The following is a 27006-nucleotide window of genomic DNA, read 5'->3' on the forward strand; positions in this document are numbered from 1 at the left end:
CGCAACATGGCAACTTTGCAACTTGACAAGAGGCAAATATAATGTTAGTTTTTGAAACTTCAACTCTTTTACTGCAATGAAAATTGTGGAATCTACTGAAAGATAAAGACAATGTAACCATACCTTGAATTAAATAATTCTGACCATAATGTAAAATTAAAATAGGTCAGTTAATATTTCTTTCTTATACAAATAAGCCATCTTAAACATCACAAAACTACAATTAAATACCTCACTTGCTACAAAATTTAAATACACATTTACAAACATGGTGCATTCATTTGCATGCTTTAGCTGCGCGCGCGCAAGTAAGTCACATCTGCCACCCCACCTGGGCTTGCAATGTTGCCCCATTGTCCAAGTATAAGGGGAAAATGTACGTGAAAGAAAATAATAATATTTGTTAGAAGTGGACATGGTGCAGTGTGGGTTTAGATACTTTTGAAGTTGGCCGTAATTTTATTTAGTGGGGATTGATTTTGATGGTTTTTAATATTGATAGATTGATAGCAAATATTTTAAAGAAAATATTAAGTAATCGTTTTTGTGGTAAAAAGAAGGTTAAATAAATTAACTATGTCATTCAAGAATCTACACCTTTATGTAAATACTGTCAGGTCATTGTTGTTTTGACTAGGTTTCTAATTTTCTGCGGTCAATTTACGCAAATATTTAAAGTAACGTAGAAACTGTTAAACGGTTTTAGGTAAAACTTAGAGGTAAAAAATGTATTATCTGATTTGAGAGGCGAATAAAACCGGGACAAAATCAGTAGGCACATATCAGTATACACAGAATTTTCATATATTTAGTTCTCACCATTTCCATTAACAAGCGTGCCTATAATTAAGTTCAATTATGTTAATGAAATTCATACATCCTTATATACAGGTGTACCAACCTTTGAAGAGTAATTTGCCGTGACTTCAGGAAACGGAAGTGCGTTGGCCAATGGCGGCCCGTCACGGAATGCGCGCCAATGGAATATGGAGGAATTCAAGTACTGTTTTTATAGTGTAGATTTAAGATGTGTGTGGATTGATTTAATATGAATAGTTATTGGTTGGTATTTAAAGATTAGGTACTGATGTTATAGCTGTGGAAGATAGTGAGTTTTTTGACGCATTTACGTCTTCGTACGGCGGATTCCAAAAGAATTAGGCTTAGAATTTTACGATGGTATATACCTACTTGCATAGCGACAAACAAAGATCAACCCCTACTTTAATTACTAGAGGAAGTGAAGCATATTTGGAATACCAGTTTGTTTTTTGAAAATAAATTGAAGGAGAAACGGGATAGCTCAATAAAAAATACATTAAATTATTGTCAAAATATTAAACTTTAATAATGAGAACAATCAAATATAAAAAATACCAGATATATTATCAAAATGCCTATCAAACTAAAAATACTCCAAAAACGTGATTTGACTTAGGGTGCAGATAATTTGGAATATAGTATTCCAAATTATATTCATTTTTTTTTCTTTGAAAATTGCTAACACTTTTTCTTAGAAACTAATAGAATTCTAAATGTTTTATAGTCATTGGCTCTTTACAAAAAAAGAAACTTTTACAAAAAAATAAAACCGACTCCCAAAAAACTGAAAAGCAAAAAAAACACGGTATTCCAAATTAACAACACGCCAACTTAACTTAAAGTTGCATGTCAAATTTTTAATTCTAGAAATATTCACAAAATCATAGTAATATCTTAAACTAACAAGGTCACTCCGCAATTAAAATAATTACAATAAAGATTTAGAGTATTACAGCAAATGATTACCACTGATTGCATTCTTACCGAAAAAGTTTTCAAATCAGGCTTCTCGTTCGCTGGGGGCTGGTAGCCGAAATGTCAAGATAGCGTCCTGTTTTTAATGCTGTATGGCTTTGTGTATCGTTTGACGTTATGTTTACGGCATAAAAACTCAGATGGCGTTTATATATATTTAGATATCGAAGTATTCCAAGTTACCTGCAGTATTCCAAATATGCTGCAGTTCCTCTACCTACTTCTTGACCTTTAGTATATAGAATTTATATTCTCTTAATCAGACATTGCTTAAAAAATCTTTCAGTGACGTGACTGTGAATATTTAAGTACATTCTTGTCATACTTTGACCTAGCATTACTTCTTAACATTATAATTAATGAATCTAACCAACAAAATCATCGCCAAAACATTATCCTCAACACAATAGTTCATAAACTATCAAACAAAGCCATCCACGAGACTTCTAAAGACGGTATAATTACTTTTTATCGCGTCGGCTTAATGTGAGAACTTTGGAATTCTTAACCCGCTATGTGTGGGCGTTGGCGCGAGACTCGTTGGTACTCAAGGTACCGTGTAAATGTGTGCTTGTGGTGTCTACGGGGGTATAGTGGGAACAGGCCTGTTGGAGAAGATGGGGTAGTGTTGCAAGGGGTTTTGGAGAAGACTTTTTGAGGTTCGTGGTGTAGTTTTTGGGTGTGTGGTGAAGATGAAGGATAGGTCGATTTTCGGAGCAGTATTTTTTTGTTTTTAAATATTGTTTTTTGTCAGATGCTGACAAGTAAGTCTTGAAGTAATGTGCTGAAACGTTCATGATATGTATGGTTTTTTGTCAGAATCTTACTGATTGTTCGGACACATTGTTAGATGTAAAGCGAATGACCAATAGTAGGTACTCAGTTTCAGCGGTCACATTGATACTTCGATAAAATTCTTAATAAAACAACACTGAATAGTTTTTTTTGTAAAATAACTTCCAAAAAATATTCTAAGTATTTTCACCTCAAAAAAATTTTGTCCGCGTGCCCGCCTGTTTTTCTTCCCCCTATGTTTCCATCATCACACCTCGACATTCAATTTGAACGCGTCTCGCGAGCAATTTGCGACTTGCGGCAACTTAGTTCATTGTGTCGTCGCGTCTTTTGTCGCAAATCGCAAGCTCATGTGTGCGCGCCCTTACGCGAATTTCTTGAATAGTTTTAATAATGTTAGCTTTGTTTCGCTGCCTTAATATAATGGGGGCTTTTCTTTTGAGTAAATAGTTGTAATTTTCATTGTTTCTTGGTTAAAATGATAAGTAATTTTAAACAAATTAACGTAGGTAAGTGAATGAGTCTTTATGTAAAATATGTATCGACAGCTATTCATGAACATATTAATATTCAATTCTACTGTAATACCTTTCCATGACTAGACTATGTATAATGTTTAGACTATGTAGAAGTGTGATACATTATATTACCTACCAATCGGTTATTTGCTAACAAAATGTAGTAGAATGACAAAAATTTTCCAGATACTTTTACCACTCGTTCCGATAAAACTTTCATCACTATATTTCAATAATAATTTCTAGAAAATCGCTCCCAACACCCCCTTCATTTCTTTCCACAGATAATGAAGACTCCTGGCAGTAATACCTCCTTTACCCGGCTGCACCATAACACTCGACTGCTATCTTAAGTACAGCCGTTCTCTCCAGTCTAATGGAGATGCTCTTAGTTCCTGCTCAGCGTTTGTGGTAGACTGTCTCTTTTTTATGCCGTCCTGGTACCTATTGTAATTGGGGGATGAGGTATTTTTGGTTTATATACTTTTTGTTAGTGGGTATTTTTTGGGGTAAAGATATGTACTTTGGAAAATGTGAATTGGTTTGGTATCTATATACTTATATTATAAAGCTAAAAAGTTTGTTTATTTGAAAGCGCTAATATCTGAAACTGAAACGATGTATGTAAATAATAGGCAGGTGCCTACTACTATACATCGTTTTAACACACATTTTCAGTAAAACATATTGCTCATTTACTACGAAGTACTACAGTATAGACTTCTTTTTATCGGGCGTATTGCATTAGCAAATAACAAGTTTGTTTGATGAAGAATATGAATATTAGAATGTAAGAGCTCGTGCATTTGCAAATATCACGTATTATATGACAAGAAAACCTACAAATATTTTAGTCACCAAACATACCTTAGAACTTACAATACATGACCCACATTCAATAAAAAAAGCGCGCGAAACACATTAAAATAAATAAAAATAAAAATGTCCGCCACACCGCTCCGTTCCACGTAATGACTCGAAGATTCGCGCCATCAGATCGGGGTGTTTCTCTAATGAGATCTACCTTCGTGTCAACGTACAATGGAACGCGATGCGTGAGTTTTCTTTTTTTTTTTAAACGTCAAGGGTTGGGTCCATTCAGCCTTTCGTTGAAAAAGATCGCATTCTAAGTAATGATTGTACGTGTGTAGGTTTAATACTGTTAGTGGTTCTGTTGTGAGAAACTGCTTTGCCGTGTGACTGTTTTCAGCACTTGAGTAAAGTAAGGCGATTGTCTGGGCTTGAAAGTGAGCTTTCTGTATGGTTGAGTTTTGAAGGCAAAAGAAAAAAAATCTGGTGAAAAGAGTCTTCCAAATATTTCTTGGATATAACGGTTTTCATAACTTTAAGCTTCCTGATTAATTACTCCCATCTATTGGTGATAACCGCATGATCATCAGTGCAGTATTTTTCTAGTTTATCGCGAACAGAGAGACAGATACACATTATTGTCTAAATATTTGTGTTTTTAAAAGACTTACCTAAAATATGGGTAAAGATGTCACGCAAGGGTGTCAGATGTTCTGCTTAGGTGTAGATGGTAAAGAAGTCTGAAATAGAAGAGATTATAAGAGTTAATTAAACAAATAATCCAAATAAAACTGGGGTAGTTGTAGAAAGAATAGTGCAGTGTACTTATAAAAAGAAGAGAATATCTATGGGTAGGTATTTATGTGGTCAAATGCCTAGAAATTAGTAAATACTGCTAATAAAAACCATTGGCTGTATTAAGCCAATTACTTGAAGAAATACATTTTACTAAAATGTACTACTAAATAAAATCTTCGTTGCGCTACGACATTTCTCACCGCTACGGCGTAGCCCAATCGTAGCACACAAGACAACAATTGGATATCTACGATCTATTCTCGTAGCCACTTTAACCTCATTCGTCTTCTAAGATCCAAGTTAGTGTAAACTTAGGCCCCGCCTACCAACGTCTTGTGCACGCCCCCCGCCCCGCCGCACCCCCGCGCGGCTCCTCGCGACACGCCTCGTTTCTTATGAGGCCTTGGTATTACGCCCTGTAGAGGTGGGCTGGTATTTGGGTGACAGCAGAATTGTAGGTCAATTTTTATGTTGCTGTGTTACTTATATGATGACGAAATATCTTGTATTTAAAAACATTTTTGTGATTATTGCCACTAAAATGTTTATTGAAAAACAATTTCGTGGAAAAGAAAAACTTTTTTAGTTTCGTTTTAAGTTTATTATAATTGTGAAAGTAACGCCATCTCTATTTACTTGTATGCAATTAAATTAATTGCCGAATGATTGATATTAATTTTAAATGGGTACAGAATCAAAAAAAATGTATGTATTTTTAACCTGTAATTTTTTTCTTTAATTTTTAATTTGTATGTTTTTTTTGCTGAAATCTGTTTTGAACGATTTTTTATTTATTGTTTATTCGACTTTGCATGAGTACATAAATAAACAAAAGAATAGCTTTAAGGCGCCATTTTACTTGCAGTCAAACAAACAAGATTATCACTATAGTTCGGCCATTCAGAGAATGCGTTCCTGACACGTCGCGATTGAACTGACGACGTAACTACATTCATTGATTATTGATATAATAATGTTGTTTTAATGCTCCTCAATTGTTAAAACGGTAAACAACCAGCAAAAATATTTTTATCGTAACTGCAACGCCATTGCAAAGTTACGTCGTCAGTTCAATCGCGACGTGTCAGGAACGCATTCTCTGAATGGCCGAACTATAACAGTAGGTAATAATTTCTAAGAACTAAATCCTTTGACAGAATCAACAGTTTATGTTCATTTCTAATACCTGGAACTCATTGTACTAGGATACCTATTGGCTTAAATTTGCTTATTTGGATAAAATGGATATAGGTAAGTTTATGTAACAGACATCGCCGTGGCATAAACTTATAGGTAGTAGTTTTCACGTGAACTTGGATCAGTCCAGCTATTCAGACGTGTTGATAGGTATATTTGAATATTTTGTATAAACATTGTATTACTTTTGGACTAGAGGTAGGTTTGGTTTTTCTTAACAACAATACTAACTGTAGCTATAGTTGTTATATAACTATTTACTAGGTACAAATATTAGCTATGTTTTCTTCGCCAATATCACACACAAGTTACTTACGCAAAACTGCAAGATTTATACAAGTACAGTTATCTATATATAGCCAGAAGGTCGTTGAGCCTTAAGTTCTTCAAGTAGTTTAGTATCCCAAATTTAGTTTATTATTTTGAAATTTAGATCTACCTTTCTTTCTTTCTCTTTGTGTTTAAAAATGCTATTGTTTTTTTTATATATTATTATCTCTAAAAAGTTGCACTGATGTGTGATCACGTTATTGCTAGGCTGTTATTATAAGCGAGGACTTTTAATTGGCTCTCTATCGACTATGACTTCCTTTTTTATTTTGTTTTTGTTTAGCTGTAAGTTCTCCATAGTGTACTAAATAAATAAATACATAAATAAATAAATATAGAGGTAAACTACCGTACTGTATATATTAACTTTTTCAAGATTACCTAACTATAATGAACCAATATGTTAACCATTTTCAACTAAAATAATCTTGTGACGACATAGAAACACAAACCAGTCTTCACAGCTATTTATATCTTACAAAACCGATGTCCCATTTCTCCGATACATCAAATATTTATTGGAACACGACTGACCAACTGACCACTCTGGAATATCAATAGGTATGTCAACTAGTTTCTCAGCCAATAGTAGACAAGTCCCGCCTACGTCTTGCCCCGCCCACTTTCTTAGAAGTTTAGAAACTCCTCCTATTGGGTTAACACGCCTACTGAAATGTCAAATACCGTGACGAAGTTTCTATTTGTGTAACATGTTTAAGTTAAGTTAGCTTTCATATTTGTTGTTAAAATGAATAAAAACTAAGTTAAATATAATAAGCATGTAATTAACATTTAAAAGTAGCAAACAGTTCGGGATTTTGCTAAAGTATAAGAGGCGGTCACAGTTTAATTTCTAATCAGAAGAAAGTACGATTTGCCAAGTCTCTTTACCGTCGCATACATACACTAATATGCTAGCTAGCTAACTAACTAACTTATATACTCAAAACATATATTTGTAAAACACAGATAACTAACATACCTGTCGCTCATACCTATGTGAAAACCACAACTCTACGAAAGCATTAAAAATATTATCTCGCTAATTTTACTTATATAACATGTGTGTGCTACTAACGCCATCTATTACTCAATATGAGAAGTAATGTGCATGTCGTTTTCCAATTTGAATCATAGATGGCGTTGCGTACTTTTTAGGGGCGGTTATGTGCTACCATCTGTTGACTCAAATGTGAAATGAATTGGCGTCCAGTTTTTGACTAATAAGTAGATGCCAATAGTGAAAAATACATTTTTTAGAAATGTATTTAAATAAATTATATTTTTGCTTGTACTTAAAAAGTCTTGTTACTGCTGGCAGAGATATTTGTTCAAAGAATAACTCTTTAACAATTTTGATTGAAAAATTACTAATTTAGTTAAATACGATTGTGAAAACAAACAATCTTTCACTTTTTTAGAGATAAGCAATGCGGATAGCGCATATCGTGATAATGTTCAAGTTTTTACAATATTCAGAACTTATAGCGCCATCTACAAACACACTGCAGTAGCGCGCTATAGTCTTGCGCGTGCGACGGTTCTACTAACGCCATCTATGATTTTGTATAAAAGCTCTACAAAGGGGACCCTTATGGTTAGATACTATCATCGCTGTTTAGTTAGTGACGTATCTGATAGGGGTCGCTTTATTGTTTCTAAAAGCTAAGGTATTGAAACTGCTAAGTTGCTTTTGGATTTTTGCAAGATATACGAGGGAAATGAATTTAAAACCAGTGATACGGTAATCGAAGTAAGCTGACTTGTCCTATAAATAAATAGGTACCCCAACGGCTGGCGAAAAATTTTTATTTTCAGGAATGGGTCAATTCTTACGATGTAATTTGAAGTCCTAGAGGGATTACTTCGCGGACTCATATACAAGACAGCCTATGTGCTTTTTGAGGCTTTACCATTTCAATTGGTTCAGTAGCTTTTCCTTGAAAGAATATTTTTAATTTAACATAGTTAATATAGCTACAGGTAACATAGTTTTAAGTTTTTATTTACTAACAATTTTGTATTACATAATGTATGCTAGTTTTAAGGTATTTATCTACGGGCCATTGATGCCTGAAAATAGAGATGATTTGATTTGATATAGACGGAGTAACTCTTGCATTTAAAATCTTTCGTGTTAGTGAAGATTCGAAAAGAACAAGAAACAGCTGAAATCTTTCGGAGGTTTACTCCCTGTAGGTTATTGTGACGCACCGTATTATTTTTACGTGAGCAGAAAAGATGATGTAGCTCTCTGATAATATCTAAAAGCTACGAAGAATTTCCCATCCTAAGTGAATCAAGGAACCAAATATCAACATCTTATCGTTCCTTACGTTATGTTATGTTTGATCAAAATGGCATTAGTAGTACTCATAGGCAACTTTTTCTCGTGACTTCACCCGAGTCCCGAGGGAACTGCTTATCGGGCCAAGATTAAAAGTATCTATCTATTCCATATTTATCTATTCTTCGATAAATATGGTATCTAAAACTGAAAATATTTTTCAAATAGGATCGGTGTATATATGTCATGTTTCTATTTCATGCAAAGTTCGTTTTATAAAAGGAAGTCTTCAGGCCTCCTTCTTTTTATCGTATTATTATATAAAAAAGAATTCTATTCTATATCCCAATTATTTTTTGTAAAACCAAATTTGAATTTACATGTCTGAATTATTGATATTTCGTACCAATGAGTAGATTTAGTAGGTTTCTGAAATATCAATCACTAGCTCTGTTCCGTTAGCTACCCAGAGGAACTACATTCCACGCCTGGTTAAAAAGTAGCTACGTGTTATTCTTTTTTATTATCTATATAGCAGTATAGTTTCATGAAAATCCATTCAGGTATTTTTGCGTAAAATATAGTATTAAATTCTTGACCGTTATTTGAAGCTTACTAGTTTGAGATAGGCACCTACGTGTTTTCCGCTTTTATCTCTGTCCTTTTCTACCCCATATCTTGCATCTCTCTCGCACACCGACCAGTTTCACTACCCACCAGGCAGGAGGCGACGAGTGTTCTCGGCGGCCACAGTTCGTCATTGGCGTCTTGTTTTCCGCCCGAGAAGGTTGGTCTAACCAACCGCTGTAGTATTTCGTTGAAAAATAAACTCAGTGCTCTCGCAGAACACAGGTGAGTTTATAATATTTTATACAATTTGTTAACGGTTTTACCGTTCGATATTCGATTTTGCGAAATCAAGTGTTAATATTTTGTACATCTACCCCTTTTTTTGTCACGAGTTTCTTCCGTGTACTTTTTTTTTTTTTCAGTAATTTGTTTTCAGAATGAGTGACTTATAAAGCAAATACGGATGCGGTAAGATATCACGAGTAAATTACAATAGGAACCATGTCCAACAGAGGAAACAGAAAGCGTCCAGGACCGCAGGCGGACTTTGATGCGTCCAACAAGGCACGTAAGTTATGACTTTCCAGGCGGGTTGCCTAACATTATATCAGGACCAATGGAAAGAAATGGGAGCTCCGCCTTTCTTGTTAAAAATAATAACTGGGTATCGCATACCATTGGCCAAAAGCCACCTTTGATAGATAATGCCAGATTTGACCAGAGAGTCCAAAGAGATGGATGTCGTCATATCCCAAATGATAAAACAAAAAGTTCTATTGATAGCTGCAAATTCTGCCAGCTTTCTTTCCAATATGTTTCTTGTGCCCAAAAGGCGACGGAAAGAACCGTCCAATACTCAATCTCAAGGTTCTCAACAAGTTCATAATTACGGAACCCTTCAGTTTAATAAATGTTTTTCGGGTGCTAGAGTTTCTTCAGAAAGACGAATGGCTGTGCAAGTGGATCTCGCCCAGGCTTACTTCTACCTTCCGGTAGCCGAAGGTCACAGATATGTTCTTCGACTAGTATACAGAAGAAGACTGCTTCAGATTACGTGCCTACCATTTGGCTTAAGCACGGCACCCAAGACCTTCGCCACAGTGACCAATTTGGGTGGCTCAAACTTTGAAAACTCAAGGGTTACTTATAATTGTGTATCTCGATTTTCTGGTGGCTCACCAAGATATATTTGCCTACTTTGGGATCATTTGCACCATGTTTTGGATGGCAAGTGAATAAATCGCAAGCATTATCAACAAGATAATGACAAAACGCACTACGTGACAAACAGCACGACAAACTTAGAAGACCTGCATAGCTTGATAGGACTTTTAAACTTCGCAAGTTTTCGTTGTTCCATACGGCAGACTGCATTACCGGGCTCTCCTCACTTTCCTCAATGCAGTGTTGAACAGCAATCTATACCTACCCTATTCATGGAACCGTGAGCCAAACGGTGAACAAACCATAAAAAGGGTTCTTATAAGTCACGATTGAAGTAATGATCATATTTTATAAAAATAACTACGAAAGTAATATACTGACAACATTAGAAATGATATTTTAGAACGATGTCTGTGGAACTTATGCAATCTTTTCAAACTTAATTGAAATCAAATATGTATAATAAATGCCGTAAATTATTTTCTTAATTTTAATGAAATATGTAGTAAATCGTTTACATTTAAAATGAACCTATATAGAAGTCTTGACTGTCATACATAGAACCCTACTTAATTGAAGACCACAGATACTAAGAACATTTTACATAAAAATGTGACGTTTTTGTCATCGGTCGGGTTATACCCACCATTTTGAAAAAGTGTCATTCTTTGGTTACATTGTGGGCTCACGGCTCGGTGAATGGAGTATAGCAATGTTGAACCTACCAGCAGATACCTTAGCAGATCTAAAGTGGTGGCTGGTCAGCTGCCACCAAACCTTGGATATTCATTCGCCACTTCCCTGTCACCTTATAACCACGGACGCCTCCGATGTAGGATGGGGGCACAACTGAACGGAACTCCCGTAATGGGTTCATGGAACGAGAGAGAAAAAGGCTTTCACTGCGATCTGAAAGAGATGCTTGCAGTATTAACTGGAAAATCACGGCAAGTTGCTAAAGAGATCAACAGCCATTTTTCAATGCAGAAATGGGACTGTGGTGTCATATCTAAGAAATCAAGGTGGCACCCGATCAAGGAGCCTACCGAACTTGACGTACAGAGTATTCAGTTATCTTGAGCTGTATCAAATCTATCACGTCGTGAATCATATACCAGCCCTATTCAACAGTCAGGCAGACCATCTCTCCCGACACAAACCTCCACCGGAGTGGCATCTTGTATCAGCAGTGGACCTATTTGCCTCGAAGCGAGCCCAGGGACACATAGTTGTGTACTACGTGCCCCTAGATCTGAAGGACCCGAAAGCGGGGTTCCACGATGCATTTTTCTCAAGTTTTGACTTACCCGCTAGCATGGGTATTACCGCCACCTTACCTTATACCGTAGGTCCTCAGTCATCTCAATTCAGGAACGGGAGTTAATCTCATAGTAGTTCCTTCGGTGGCACCAGGTATTTTGGCGAGCAGATTTGAAGTCCCGATCATTAGCAGTACCCTACACACTGATGAACCTCGAGCAGAAACCGATAGACACAGCAACGGGGATACCCCCTGCCAAGGTCAAGGAAATGGGGGGGGGAGGGACAATGAGTCTCTCCGACTGAAGTCTTCTTCAATCCACACGCAACACTTATCAATCAGCTTGGAGTCGATGGTTAAATTGGGGCGAAAAGTATGAAATTGGATCCTATGAATCCTTGAATCCCTATTTGGACCTATACTTACCCAATTTTTAGCGGACTTACACATAGTAAATAAACTAGCATACAATACTATTTTATTACACAAGTCAGTTATAGCTACACTATGCAATGCAGAAACCACTCTAGAGCTAGGTTCACACGTTCTAGTCGGACACATTTTAAAATCAATAGCGCTGAGCAAACCTGTTCCCCGGGAAGCCGTCCATCTGGAATATTGACCAATTGGTAACCTACTTAAGTGCAGTAAACGTAGACGAGAATAATCCATTTGCAACTTCCAGGCACACTGCTGCTCTTTCTTTTGCTAGCTTGTTTCGGAAAGGCGAGTCCATGATCTTTCCTTGCTTGCAATAGACCCAGAACATTTCAAAAACAACAAAGATAATTTAATCTTATGGCCAGTCTTTGGCTCTAAGACCGACAGTTCTAGTCATAGGCAGTCGGGTTGTTGTTTGATGGATAATCAGGAAAATATAAATCTAAGTCCAGTGTATTGGGTCAGAAAGACTAAAGCCTTGTTAGAAGATAGACGGACATCGGCTAATTCCTTAAATTTATTTATATCCGTTAGAGGCCAACCAAAGGCAGGCACCCGAACGATGATGCGGGTGGATTAAGACATTGTTAAAAGAGGCAGGAATAACTACAACCCCAGGAAGCTTCCACTCGGCGGTAGCGTCAAAATCTGTATTGACAATATACCTTTGGACGATATATTAGCAAAGGGTAATTGGCGATCAGGCAATACATTTGCCCATTTTTACAGAAGGGAAAGATACCCACTAAATAGAAGTAGCAAGTTATCTCGATTATTTAATTAATCCAGCTGATTAATGTCTATATTTTTGTTACTATTGTTATTAAGAAGTATCGCAATGTTTTTGTTAATTACTATTAGAAAATGAAATCAATTTTTGCTTTTGTTCTTGCATCTCTTTTTTAATTTTTATTACTCATCCTTCGAGCCCCTTTCCCAACTATGTTGGGGTCGGCTTCCAGTCTAACAGGATGTAGCTGAGTACCAGTACCAGTTAACTTTGATTACATTAGTATTCCAGGACGCAATACACATACTTACATGTGATTACTCGTGTACCTAAGTACCTATTTACATACACAATTTCATTGTGCTTTTGCTCACATTGGCGTCCACTTCCACCAGGCGATAACAAACACGTCTCAAACTAGTAAGCTTCAAATAACGGTCAAGAATTTAATAGCAGCGTTTTACCTGAAATAAAACGCATATTAAATACTTACCTTATTTGAAGCTTACATTTTAATTTCTGCCTGGTGTTTTCGACTCAATGACGAACTGTGGCCGCCGAGAACACTCGTCGCCTCCTGCCTGGTGGGTAGTGAAACTGGTCGGTGTGCGAGAGAGATGCAAGATATGGGGTAGAAAAGGACAGAGATAAAAGCGGAAAACACGTAGGTGCCTATCTCAAACTAGTAAGCTTCAAATAAGGTAAGTATTTAATATGCGTTTTATTTCAGGTAAAACGCTGCTAACAAACATGCACATATATTATAGAGAATGGGTATTTATCTTATAAGGTATCCTATTCGATGTAGCATGAAGTATTTGCTTTCGGGATATCCTACTTAAAAAAAAAAATTAAAGAAGCTTCTACACAAAAAATCTTATATTTTCTATTTATTCATATCCAAATTGTGCGACGAAAAATATAGCAAACCCGTTTTACCTCCTTTTTTCTAACTCACAGAATACTTAAGCTATGGAAAACCTAATTAATCAAAAAAAGCTTATATTACGGTTGATGTGACCTCAAGAAAAAATAGGGATGAGTAAAAAACCCGTTTTAAAAAAACAGGTTATTCCCTTTTGAAATATTGTCCTATTGTTCCATTGTCCATACGTTGGGCTGTTACTATGCGTCCCATTCTAAGTCTATGGTAATTTAGATATTCGTTTATGAAAGAAATTACTCGTATAGAAAAATAGATTAAATATGTTCACTAATAACTGCTTTACGAATTCACGATTATTAGGATGGCAATGTTAGCGAAAAAGTATTGATAGTCATTTTGTCTGACAAAAAGTTGATCTGTTGAATCGCGAAAATAATTTCACGGCTGAGATGTTTTTGATCTCAAATACGTTTCGTAAAAGTAAAATATTTTACTAAAAACGCTATTTTGTAAAGGTTCTACTAAAACATGGACAGACACGACAGTTTAAGGAAAGTTACGGATACACCAAAAAAAGGTTCTTTGGTAAAAAAAATTGAAAAAGTCTAGTTTAAGTATAAATCTAAAACACGGACATCTAAGCAATCTACTTGTAAATACCAAAACATAAGGAACGTCTCAGCGACGGGATGTCGTCACTTACCTTTTCCTCAAAGTAAGACAAAATAAAAAAATACACAAGCAAAAACAAAAAAATGTTTATTGTAAATAAAAAATAACAAACTAAGAAAAAACCTAAAAAACCTTAGGTACTAAAATGGCAAAAAACAACAGAAATAAAAATGCTACATGGTCTAAAGTCTAAGAAAAAAAAAACATTTCCATAAAAAGTTTTTCTAAACAGCTATGATAAAATTTGAATGAACAGTGTTTGTTTTCAACGAGTAACAAAAGAAAAGAAAAAAAAAATACTTTTTATGGAATCGTCTTAAAAATACAAAAAAATTACTGGCAGAAATAATGAACATAAAATTGTATTTATTTCGGAGTCCAGTAGGAAAATGTTTTCATTTTCAATCATAGGATCAAACGGGCCGTCCCGTCGGAGGACGCCGAAAAATACAGAGCGTCTACAAAACGTAAAAAATACAAAATAAAAAAGAATACATAAAAAACACAGTATGAATTATCTCATGTTGGATACTGCCATTTACTTTGCTGTTTACAACATTTTTTTTGAAAAAAAAAAAAAAAAACAAAAGAAAACAAAGCTTCCACAAAAAAGTGAAAAATTCACAAAAATCACTAGCGCTACAATATGTTTGATATAATTCACAACCTTGGTCCGGGAGAAGAGTTCTTGATATCGAATCACAAAAAGTTTGTACGTCCGAGTAAACCACAAGTATAGTCCAAATATAATAACTTAGTACAGCAGACGATATTTGTGGCAGTCAATAGTTTAGATCAATTACTATTACTTAATATTAATATAACGCTTAACATTAATTATTATGTACTCATCAATCGCGCACTCGAGATCGCTCGTTAGTTAAGAAAAATAAATTTTAAATAAAAATATTCTCATCAACGGCCAAAAGTTTTAATCTCTTTACAAATGTAACCGACGTAAATATTAAAAATTTCGCAAAAAACTTTTTTCCACTGCCAACAGTTTAGGTCAAAAAAGTGAGGGTCGAGGAGATTTTAGCCTAAAAATATTTTCGATTAGACGCGGTTAATTTTTTTTAATTATTACTTTTTTGGAATTTTGTATTATTAAAATTTATAATCACAAGAGCACGAGGAACGTGTATTACGCCGCGCGGCCCGGCCGGCCGGCGCGACTCCAGACGGACGACTGAGACGTATCCGCGGCCGGCCGCGCCGCCACCCCAAGCTCGCACGCCCCCCACCCCGCGCCCGCCGCCCTCCCCCGCCCGCCCCGGGCCCGACTTCGTTACGAGCCACTTGTAATCGCCGCGCGATTTTTCCGCCTAAGACAAATTAGGCGGGCCCGCGCCGCCCGCGCTCCCCCAGCGACTTACGATTTGGGCGGTTTCTTATGGCTAAGACGTTTTGTCTACGCCTTGTATTTTTTTCTGCGTAGTACTCATGTCTGTGACTAAACCCTTCATTTCAGTACACAGATACAATTTACCCAGTTATAGCACCACACAGTGTGCACAAACCGCGTTAGAATGGCAATAGTTGAGATGTGATCTGTCAACAGTCGCGATGTATACGCGCGTATAAATTATCGGCTTCCCAATGTTATGGCGGCGGCTGTTTTATTTTTAAATGGCATTTAATCGTCACTCTCGCTTTCGTCGATGCCGAGGCCGGGTTAATTGTAAATAAAATTCAATCATTCGCAAAAAATCCCCGGTAATCGGCACCCGACAATATCAATGAGAGATACGTATTCAGCGATTGTACTTTTTAATGCATTATGGTGGAGTGAGTGACGTCACAGTTTTTTTGTTTGACACTCGTGTGTCGAGTGCTGATCGATTTTAAGACAATGACTCGAGTTCTGATTAACTGCTAATGTTTAGAACGAAATGGTGAATAGAAATGCATTTCGAAGCTTTTGGTTTCTAAACGTTGTCAATTTAATCGAAAATTCATAGACAGAGTTTTAGAATTTATTTCCTCTCACCCTTATTTATAACCGGTTTCAGGTCGCTTAACAAAGCGAACATAACAACTAGAAACATTTTCTAAGTCAAATTCTGTTGAGATCAGCCCTCACATTGAAAAATAGTCAGCTATTACATTTATAAAACAAGTTAGGATTTTGAGTGTGGGAATCAAAAATTATGTATCACACATCAATGATCGTGATCATGAAAATCATGCATTAACATTTAAAACTTTTGAAAAAAAAGCCTACTCACAGAGAAAAAAAACTCCACTTCCAAAAAAAAAAATACTACACTCCCAAAAATAAAGGCCACACGTAAACTTCGACTCTCAATTATGTGGGACTCATTGACGGGAAATTTAAAAAGGGAAAACCAATAATGTACACAGATTTCGTTGAAAAAAAAAACACAACAACACGCCCCGTCACGTTCGGAAACGTATTTTTAATATTAATTTTTTGTCGCAAGTGAGTGTAAACAGCTGAATGAGTATGAATTAATATGATTCTTTTATCAGAGCGCGGGCCGGCGAGGTCGATGACCGGACGCCAATTTAAATAATATTTATTTACGAGTATATTTTTTTTAATTCTATTTTTAATTTATGTGAGATGTCGATTTTTTTTCTTGCAAGGAGCGAATTGAAAAGTTAAGATTGCTTATAAAAATCTAATTTATGATACTGTTTCTATAGTTTATTAGAATTTATAACTTGTTTTTTTTTCACTTGTTTGATTGCACTATCAAAAAAGAAAATAAGAAAAGATATATTTTTACTCGATTTTATCTTTCAGTCAAATTGAAAATAGAAATTTTTACATTCGGTCTCCTCCTAAATTCTTATAGGAAAGAATAGAATAACAAGAAATAAATTAAATGTTTCCGTTTATCGACATTGCCACTGAAATTTGTTTACATACAATATACGATTTGACCACAACTGTTCCGTCTGAGGGAAATTTAATTTTAGTTCACGAATTGAGTGCTTTTTCTGAGATAGAATTATTTAACTAAAGAGCGAACTCGATATGTGAAACATAAAAACAATATAGGTAGCAAAAAAAACTAACAAAAAATATAAAATCAAAATTATCACAACATATTTTCATTCACAAATTACCTGCACAATTTTTCCTTAACTCGAAAGGAACCACGATTCTTGATTATTAACTTACTTCTATTTTTCCATCAACACCACAACAAATACCTTATAATAACCAGTTTGTAACGTCCGGGGAACTTAACTATTATTTTTACAATTTTATTTTTTATTTCTAAATTAATCCAATCCAGAAGAACCGAGTCGTTACACTACGAGTAATTAAAAGTACTCGACGCGACTAAAGTCAATTTGGAACGTCCACTAATTAACTGGTAAATAAAATTAAAAAAAAAATCGAACGCGGCGAAGGAACTTAATACCACTTATAGACTATGCGGCAAAACGAGCCGAATATTTACATTGGAGAAAAAAAAATGAGGTCATTCGGAGGTTACGGGCAACGCAGCCGGTCGGCGCGGGCCGCGACGGGATGTGGCCCTCGCGTGCTGATCCACCCGCGCCCTCGCTCCAACACCCGAATCGAGACTACCGAAAACCACGTGTGCGCCACTCACGACAGAGACGCACAGATACGAAACGCCCGCGACAGAATGAAACACAACTATTCTTTTTTCAATTTACTATATTTGCTGATTTTTATTATTTTTTCACATTTCGATATTTTATTTTTTAGTTGATGCGCTCCGCAGCTCACCTGTTGTGCTTGACCCGGTTCGATCTGCCACCGATCATGTGATCGACGCTTTTCAATACTTTATTGGCGCGCACGATTATTTTTATTGTTTATTCTTTGGGTCATTATCTAAAAAATAAACAAAAAAACACTAATTAGTAGTTTTTTTGTATACAAAATATACGCAATCGGTGAAAATATGACTTTTTACAGTACGAAGAACTGAAAAGAAAAGCAATCCAAACGTTTGCTGATTTAAATTTTCTTCAAAAAAATTGTATAATAGTAAAAAAATAAAAAACTTATGTTCATATGATTTCGAAACGAACTTCTAGTCTATTTTTTTTAACAAGATAGCTAGACAACAATAACACTATTTGCTAAAAATAATTCTAATAAGATATCGATAGTGCTGCCATTATATTGAAGCGTCGGATAGCAGAACTAAAGTTCGTAGCAATGAGCTTGCACACTAGCGCCACTTCGGCGTCAATAAGAACTATTAGCCGATGGTTCATTTCTAACGCGTCGTTTATTTTTTCAATTTTATTTTTTAATCGTGAAAGTGCAACGTTCACTTCGCCAGGCATTCAACGGCCATTTTCGTTTGCAGTTTCTTTTTCGTTTTCATTGGTTTTTTACAGACGTTTTGATCATGTCGTCGGATCTCTGTCGTTTTGAATACAGTACCTTTGCATTTGACACGTTCGATACTGTTACTGTTTTAACGTCAACCTATACTGTGTTGATCGCATTGTTGGAAATATTTTTAATTTTTATCCAGCTCATAATCTGAACAATGAAACCTCATTATGCGTTGTTACTCAACTAATTACAACAGATGGCGTTAGTAGTCTCGAAATGAGATTAGATGGCTTTCTATTTTGAATATCGTGATATATTTTAATTATTATACAACATGAATAGTATTTTTGTATATTTTTTCATCCATTTAAAGTTATTTCGAAGCTTAAAAGGTGTTACATTTTGTTGGTAAACTGGTGGCGTCGAGATTTGTTTATCTACTGGTTTAGATTGCAATAGACTCTCTTGTCGTTGCCGTAGCCAATTCATATTTCGGTTTAGGTTTCAATATAACGTAGGTTAGTTCTTAGAGCAATTTTAGTATGTAATTTAAAGCAAAGTTTTTCAGCTAAGTCGATTCTATAATATTTTTTCTTAGCGCTTGACTTTTGCCGATTTTTATATTTAAATATTTATATTTAACTTTAAAAAATAATTTTTATATTTAACTTTATTTTGCATCCACCATATTTACATTTTCTACATATGTAATTGTAACATCTAGTTATCATTTTTTACGTAATTAATACAAAACTGTATCATGTCTATTTTTTAGGGATCTCATTGATTGTCATTGAGACTGAATCTCGTACAGTTTTAGTTATAATTTTTTGAAACACAACTACCTATTACATTTTACAGTACTTACTGCTTAAGGTGAAAAAAATTATAATTTAAATACAACCCCCAATTTACCTTCTAATATCAACATGAATAATAATATAACCGTACTAGCTTCCGCCAGCGGCTTCGCCCGCGTGCTGTGTTGATAAAAAGTAGCCTATGTGTTAATCCAGGGTATCACCTATCTACATACCAAATTTCAATCAAATCGGTCCAGCCGTTTTTGCGTGATTGAATAACAAACATACATCCATACATTCTCACAAACTTTCACATTTATAATTTAAGTAGGAAATAGGATATAAGTAGGATATAAACCGAATATTGAACAATATATGTAATCCCCTATAAAGTCACAATATCTTATCACAATAAGGTAATAAAGAACCTACTTATTATCCTACAAAATGTCGTAAACCTGTTACTCAATTACTTATTTTAAATAAATTACTTTTACAAGCAATTTTTCTCAGAACATCTGGGTGTGAATCGCGTTAAGGTCTTATCATTTGATAGTCTCAGTACCATATTTAATTGAGAATATTGGGCAGAGGAGAAATGGTGTAAGGTAAATTTTTATTGGGATGAATACCAGTTTAATTGCATTGGGGCATTCCAGTTACCTACCTCTACTATCATTTTAGTGCAAAACCATGCCTCGACTTACTATAATTAATAATAATTGCCTTTTGCAAAAATCCCTATATAGTATTTCATCAAATCAGACTATCGAATTTTTTGGAGCCTCTAACCCTAAAATGAATGAAGTAGTCTTTTTATTGACCTCTGTCTCACCTCAAAAAATGAGCACACTTACCTAGAAGTAAGTTATCAATTCACTTTTGACTTGAAGGCTCCCAGGTTGTAGTTCTCTTTAGAAACACAGACTCAGAAAAAAATCCTTCCTTTTATTCGTACAAAAAATCTCCTCCACAGTTACAACACGTTATCCTTACCGCGACTCCCTCCAAGGCCCATAAACTGTCACCCTGCCGTAGTTACCGCGAAGAGCATCGTAAAACACTGAATTCCTTAACTTGCGGGAGATTGACTAGCAGGTACTTGACGACAGTTACCCGGGAAGGTAGGACATCAATCTGTTATGCGTTAGGTTAAGCTACTGGTCATAAATGAGATGTAAGATAGAAGTAGGAGTTAAAGAGTCTTTAAGTATTTCTCCTTATTTGAATTTTTGAATAGTTATTGTGTAGTATTAATCGCGATTTGTGAGTATTCTTTGCGAAATTTGGTCAAAAATAAGGTGGAAAAATTCGTTACTCGCTCGCTCTTATACCCAATAGAATAATTTTCTTCAAAAGGAAAACTGACACTTAAATTTAATATCTGAATAGTTAAAAAAGAAAATTGAACACATTAAAAACAAAACGTGCTGAACAAGACAAAACATACCCGTTCCCTTAACAGGGGTCCATTTATGATACGAAATAAATTGTGCAACAAAATAAGAATAAAATGCTACAAAATGGCGGCCACGGGCCCATATCCCACACCTTGTTAACGTAAGAAGCTAACTTCTTTTTTATTGGCACACCTTTAACGTTTTAGCATTACGAATAACTTTGAATTTCGAACGTTTTTATTGCTGCTTATCTATTTAAATAAAAGAAAATGGACTTTGTTAACACGTTTTAAGGTTGATTTCTCTTTGTCAGCGCTAAGAATGAAGTGTTGAGGCGATAAATAAAAACTTTTTCATTTGTTTTGTTATATGTCATACGTGGGGCTAAGGTTATAGGAAAATCGACTTTAATAATGTAGCAAAGAGTTCATATTTGTGTTGGCATTTTCTTTTATCTTTACGATAATATTCTTGTGAACCAATATTGAAGTGTGACAATTCAGAGATCCGTTTTGATGTCCCGTTTTACGGAACATTGTAACATTGGAACTCTTATAATGTCCGGGATGAACCTAAAGTCCGTTTATGTGTTTCTAGAGGTGTTTCGGTTAAAACGAATCCAAGTTTTTATTTCTTGTTTTATTTAAACACCTGGGAATAAAAGGGTGACTGTTATAAGACGTGGTTAATGTTGCCAACAATAATAAAGCCGAAATGGGTGCAGCATTTTTGATTGTACCTGGGGAAACTGTTTTTGCTTACAAGTAATATTGCACTAATTCATTCTTGGATATTTGTTTAATAAATTCTATAACGCTCGATATTCAACAAGACTAAATATAAAAAAAAAAACATGTTTCAATAATCAAAACCATATTAAAGGACCATGAGTCAAATTGGGCTCATTGTCCAACAGAGTTACAGCATATGCCGTTGTGAAGGTTTTTGTTTGTACTAAAATTGTTACTATGGGCACTACCTTCAATTCCATGGCAAAAAAAAGATATGCACCTAAATAGGTTTACATATTACGTAGGTATACATTCTGGTTAACAGAAACGAAATGGGTCGAGATGCCATCGCTCAGTATTACTGCTCGTGTCTAACAGGTAGACGCTCAGTAGGAAGTTGTGCTCATATCATTTCAATAATATGGTATCTAGGGTGAGGCAGGCACTCACAATTTAATCCACCGGCAGGATATTTAGACGACATTATTATTTATATAGATTGAAATGTTAACAAAAATAATTTTAACTGTTAGCAGCTGTTTTAATTTTTATGTATACATTAAACCTGGAATTAAAACCAGTTAAAGGTGTTCAATAACAAAACCTACACTGCCATAACAGCACTACTTTTTGCAGAATATTAGTTTATTTATGGTCGGAGAAAAATATTTATAGCAAAATAACCCCATGGATTCTTCGCAAAAATGAGTTTAAATCTTTATATTTAGTGCTTTATAAGTATATTCAAAGTGGTCTCATCTCTGTTGGTGGGTGAGCCCAGGCTTCATACATTTTTGCCCATGGTCCTTTATATTACACTAGCTTTTGCCCGCAACTTCGTTCGCGTGGAATAGTGACTACCAGCAGATTTTTGATTTGACCAATAGATGGCGCTATATGTCCGGAATAATTTTTTTTTTTTTTTTTTTTGTAATAAAAACTATCCTATGTCCTTTCTCAAGTTTCAAACTATGTCTGTACCAAATTTCACACAAATCGGTTCAGTAGTTTAGGCGTGAAGAAAAGACAGACAGACAGACAGACAGACAGAGTTACTTTCGCATTTATAATATTAGTTTGGATAAACCGTTCCTTTAAAAATAATCACTATTTTATTTAATTTTTGTACCTAAAAATTGAATAAAATAAAAGCGTTATAAAGTTCAGAATCTATAGAAGCGGTTTCTTTTCGTTCAAAATTTCGATCGTTGTTAAGTTTTTTTTTTTAAACGGCAAAGGGCAGAACAATGAATGAAAGAAAAGGGGTAGTAATCCTTTATAAGCATTTGGCTATGGTCATACAGCTAGCGATAGCGATTTGAAAACAATGTTTTAATTGTAGGACTTGTAAAGAAACTTAAAGCTCAACTTTAGATTTTACTTTAAATTTTGCGTTTACAAATAAGTAATAAAACAAGGTAAAATATTATTGCTAAGAGATCTACTAATGATTATGTGTAGTTGAAACAGTATTCGTGACCGGAGCTAACAATTTTAATATAGCAAAACATACAAAACTAGGTATTTTATACAAGCTGTGACTTTAAGCTTTTATCAAATAGGTTAAATGTTAAGGGTTTACACGTGCTTACAATTTATGATTTTATTATTATGGATTTACCTACTTACCTGAATTAAACTCGCTTTCCGCTACTCGCTATCAGCTTAGCCTCTTCCTAACAATAAGTACTTTAACAAAATAAGTTTTATAAAAGAACTTTGCAAAGGATTGTGGTTGTTTGAGTTTCAACTCCTTTCATATTGATCAAATGAGAAATATTCCTATAATGCAGTTTTAACGAAGGTATTTAAGAAAAGTTTCACTTTTCATCAAGTTAAGAAGTGCTTTAAACTTACTTAAATAGATTACTCTATTTAGAAGATAAATAGACTTGAAAATGTATAACTTTGGCAGCTGTTTGACAGAAGTCAGAAAATCTGACAAGTTATAGATGTAGTAAGAAAAGCAAAAGCTACCAGGCAGGCATTTATTTTGTAAATTAAAAAAATACAATATTTTAAAAAGGTATTCAGTACCTATTTATAATTTGCATTTCCCAGTGTTAATAAAACACATGCTAAAAATGGGTCATTCGTCATCTCGACACACTTAACTCACCACGAATGTGTCCACTTGGTGAAACTCAAAATCTTACTTCTTACTTATATTATAAATGTGAAAGTTTGTGAGAATGTATGGATGTATGTTTGTTATTCAATCACGCAAAAACGGCTGGACTGATTTGATTGAAATTTGGTATGTAGATAGGTGATACCCTGGATTAACATATAGGCTACTTTTTATTAACACACCACGCGGGCGAAGCCGCTGGCGGAAGCTAGTATAAAATATAAAAAAATATGAGATTCAGCTGAATCTCATATTATTATTGAAGTTATTGTTTAGCTAAACAATGACTTTCAGTACATAGTAGAGTTAAAAATAAACACTAGGACTATATTGATATCGACATTGTGTGATTTTTGAGCAAAGTTAAGTTACTATATACGGTTTATAATATGTTAGTCTTAAAGGTATATACAAGGTGTTGATTTGCATTTGTGCCATACTTCAGGAGGAGGACATAAAATACGTAAATAATCGATTGGAGTTACAGTGGACGGGAAATAGCTAATATGTACTGCTTTTTTTGTCATTGTAATGTCGTAGTATTTCAGAAGTAATCCAATTTTATGAATGAAAATTATGACTAATCGTTGCGTATGCTTTGTGTTTGCGTTTGTGTGAGGGCGCAACACGGTTTAAAGGCCAGTAACACACGCCTCAAGTTCAAATACGGCTAGATGACATTGAAGGAATTCCGAAAAAAAAAAAAAAAAATTACGTACCAATTTTTTTGTTGATTTGGGTCGAGAATCATTAGCATAATTACGTCCTTGACTATGGCACGGATGCAAATCAACAGCCTGTATATCTGTGGGCCATAAGCCTGAAAATTTGATTGATGATTTTGATTTGTTACTGATAGGTACATGGATATTTTCATTTTGAAAAGTTTATCTATACTATGTATTTATAATATAGAGGAATCTTTTTTTGTTGGTAAAGCCTCCGAAACTATACCTTAGACACCAATGACTGTGTTTCGGATGGCACGTTAAACTGTAGGTCCCGGCTGACATTGAACATCCTTGGCAGTCGTTACGGGTAGTCAGAAGCCAGTAAGTCTGACACCAGTCTAATCAAGGGGTATCGAGTTGCCCGGGTAACTGGGTTGAGGAGGTCAGATAGGCAGTCGCTTCTTGTAAAGCACTGGTACTCAGCTGAATCCGGTTAGACTGGAAGCCGACCCCAACATAGTTTGGGAAAAGGCTCGGAAGATGAAAGCCTCCGAAACTACTAAAACAGTTTTTAAACTACACACAGTTTCGTAAGCTACACTCATTTTGAGTAACATAAGCTAAGTAGAAAGCCCAGGACGCTGGTGAAACTGCGAGAAAACGGCTATTTTTCTATACTTAATATATAGCTGTTTTAAAATATGTCATCGAACAGTACAAACGAAATAATGAAATCCTACTCTTTACATACAAACGCACCTATGACGTCAAAACTTCATCCGAAAACACAACGACAAAAGTACACAGCCTGTTTAGATATTTAGAACTCTATTTCTAATAGCAAATACGGTCCATTTTGCCATGTTCCAGTTTTGTGTGAATAGTAGTACAGACATAGACGTATGTGTAACACACACACACACATAGAGAGGCATTAATTTAAAGTGTGATAGATTATTGCGTGCAACGAATTTTCTGTTCATATTTGGTAGCTCGTTGTGAAAAAAAAAAATGGTACCTACCTAGTACGGCTGATTTGATTGTGCAGTGTGCTCATATGACAAGATCCATACCATACAAATTAAATTACTTATACAAGAAATAAACCAGTTAACTTGAAAACTATCCCTCGATGTAAATTTCAAGGCTGAATTACCGTCTGGCGTCCACCCCGACTAATTTATAGGCGACTTTCAATTTGGTTAACACGTCGGCCTCTCGTAAATCTAGGGGACAATTAAATACTCCTTGCGGTCTATCGGACTGGCCACTTGGACATTGTCTATGGCTCGCTGATTAAAATTTGAATTTAAATGGCGAGTTCCTTGTGTTGTCCTTGTACGTCACTTCCCAAGATTGTAGACGTGTTTCCAGTTTGAATGTTTGTTAATTAAATTGCAGGGCGAATAAGAAAACTACAGACTTTTGTATGATTTGCATATCTTTAGAATTTTTATTACGACAGTGTCTGAGATTAGATGTTGTGCTGCGAGTCGCAGGTTTGATGCTGTCCAGAAAAAAAAATATACGCCTTGTCAAGTGCACCTATTCAGAAGTAAAAGTTACTGAAAAGTAAGTAGATGAAAAACAATATCAATACTGTGGTTCTTTTTCATTCAATCTTGATGCCCTTCAATTATTAGGTTGATCATAGCAAATAAGAAATAGAGACACCTAATATTCATGTCCATTTGGCAATTTCCATAAAAAAAGTTTCTATGCAAACCTAGCATTGAATAGATTCATAGCCTCAATCACAGAGCTCGCAGTACCAGATTGCACGTACTACATAATAGTAACTCATTGACGAAAAAGTTGCTGAAAAAAGTCCGTACTTAAAAATAAAATGCTCAATGAGTGCATAAATAAAATCAGCCTTGACACAGGCTGTAATACGGTGTTCCCGAATGCCAAGGTCAGCCAGTGACCTCGACCGAATCAATAACTCATTACTTTTTTATTTCGTTTAACGTTTAAAAATAACGTGTTTTTTCGCGTTTCGCGCGCCCTCATCGGAACGATTACGTATCGGTGTTCCGCTGATGGCGATTGTGACGTCACACACGTGACGTACTGATTTTCGGTGCTGGCCAGTTGCGATAAGTAGGTTCATCAAACTTTCATTTCGGTACATAAACAAACTTATGAAGTGGTCAAGTGAGAGGTATATTGAATTTGTTAAAAAAAGGAACAAGTATCCACCTTTCTTTATCAGGTTTACATTAGGATTAGGATATTAGGTATTTTGATTAGAAGTCCAGGATACTCTAATACCACACTGAGTCTTGCTATTTGCTAGAACCTAATTCTAAATTTCTATTTTTAATTCAAACTTCAACATAATCTAATTTTCTTCATAAAAATATTAGCATTAGCCTTAGGTACAACATTTTATTGAACTTCTCACCTCCTCCGGAAAATGACTAATTAAAAAATAAAAAAATACTCGAGAGCTCGTTACGTAATTAGTCAATGAATATATTTTAATCGCCATATTATTTTCATCTGATCTGGGAAAAAATGAATGAAAGAATGAACTGTTTATTTCACGCCAATATTTTAATGGATAATTTATTTAATTTGGAAATTCATTTTAATTTCAGTTCTTTTTTAAATGTGTTAAGTATTATATTTTTTATTTGTTGGTCTGTCAGTTTATCATTAGGTCATTCATATACATGGTTAGGGTAATGCAATAGCTAGTTTTTTTTCTAAGC

The 27006-nt window shown here is 35.0% G+C and overlaps 1 protein-coding gene across 4 annotated transcripts in view; it reads right to left on the reverse strand.

Annotated features, from left to right (window-relative positions):
- Window positions 1–27006, reverse strand: part of LOC124640079 (homeobox protein prospero) — a 116709-nt gene that overhangs the window by 89194 nt on the left and 509 nt on the right. For 2 of the 4 annotated variants that reach the window (XM_047177698.1, XM_047177694.1), the window contains exons 1-2: window positions 14924–15452; window positions 4592–4660 (exon numbers count right to left, since the gene is read on the reverse strand). The gene's annotated coding sequence lies outside the window, so the exon portion shown is untranslated. Of the gene's footprint in view, window positions 1–4591; window positions 4661–14923; window positions 15453–17352; window positions 17797–27006 lie in introns of those variants that run through there. The other 2 variants (XM_047177696.1, XM_047177697.1) reach the window with 2 other exon arrangements.

Source organism: Helicoverpa zea, chromosome 20 (genome assembly GCF_022581195.2).
Source record: "Helicoverpa zea isolate HzStark_Cry1AcR chromosome 20, ilHelZeax1.1, whole genome shotgun sequence".
NCBI classification, from domain to species: Eukaryota; Metazoa; Arthropoda; class Insecta; order Lepidoptera; family Noctuidae; genus Helicoverpa; species Helicoverpa zea.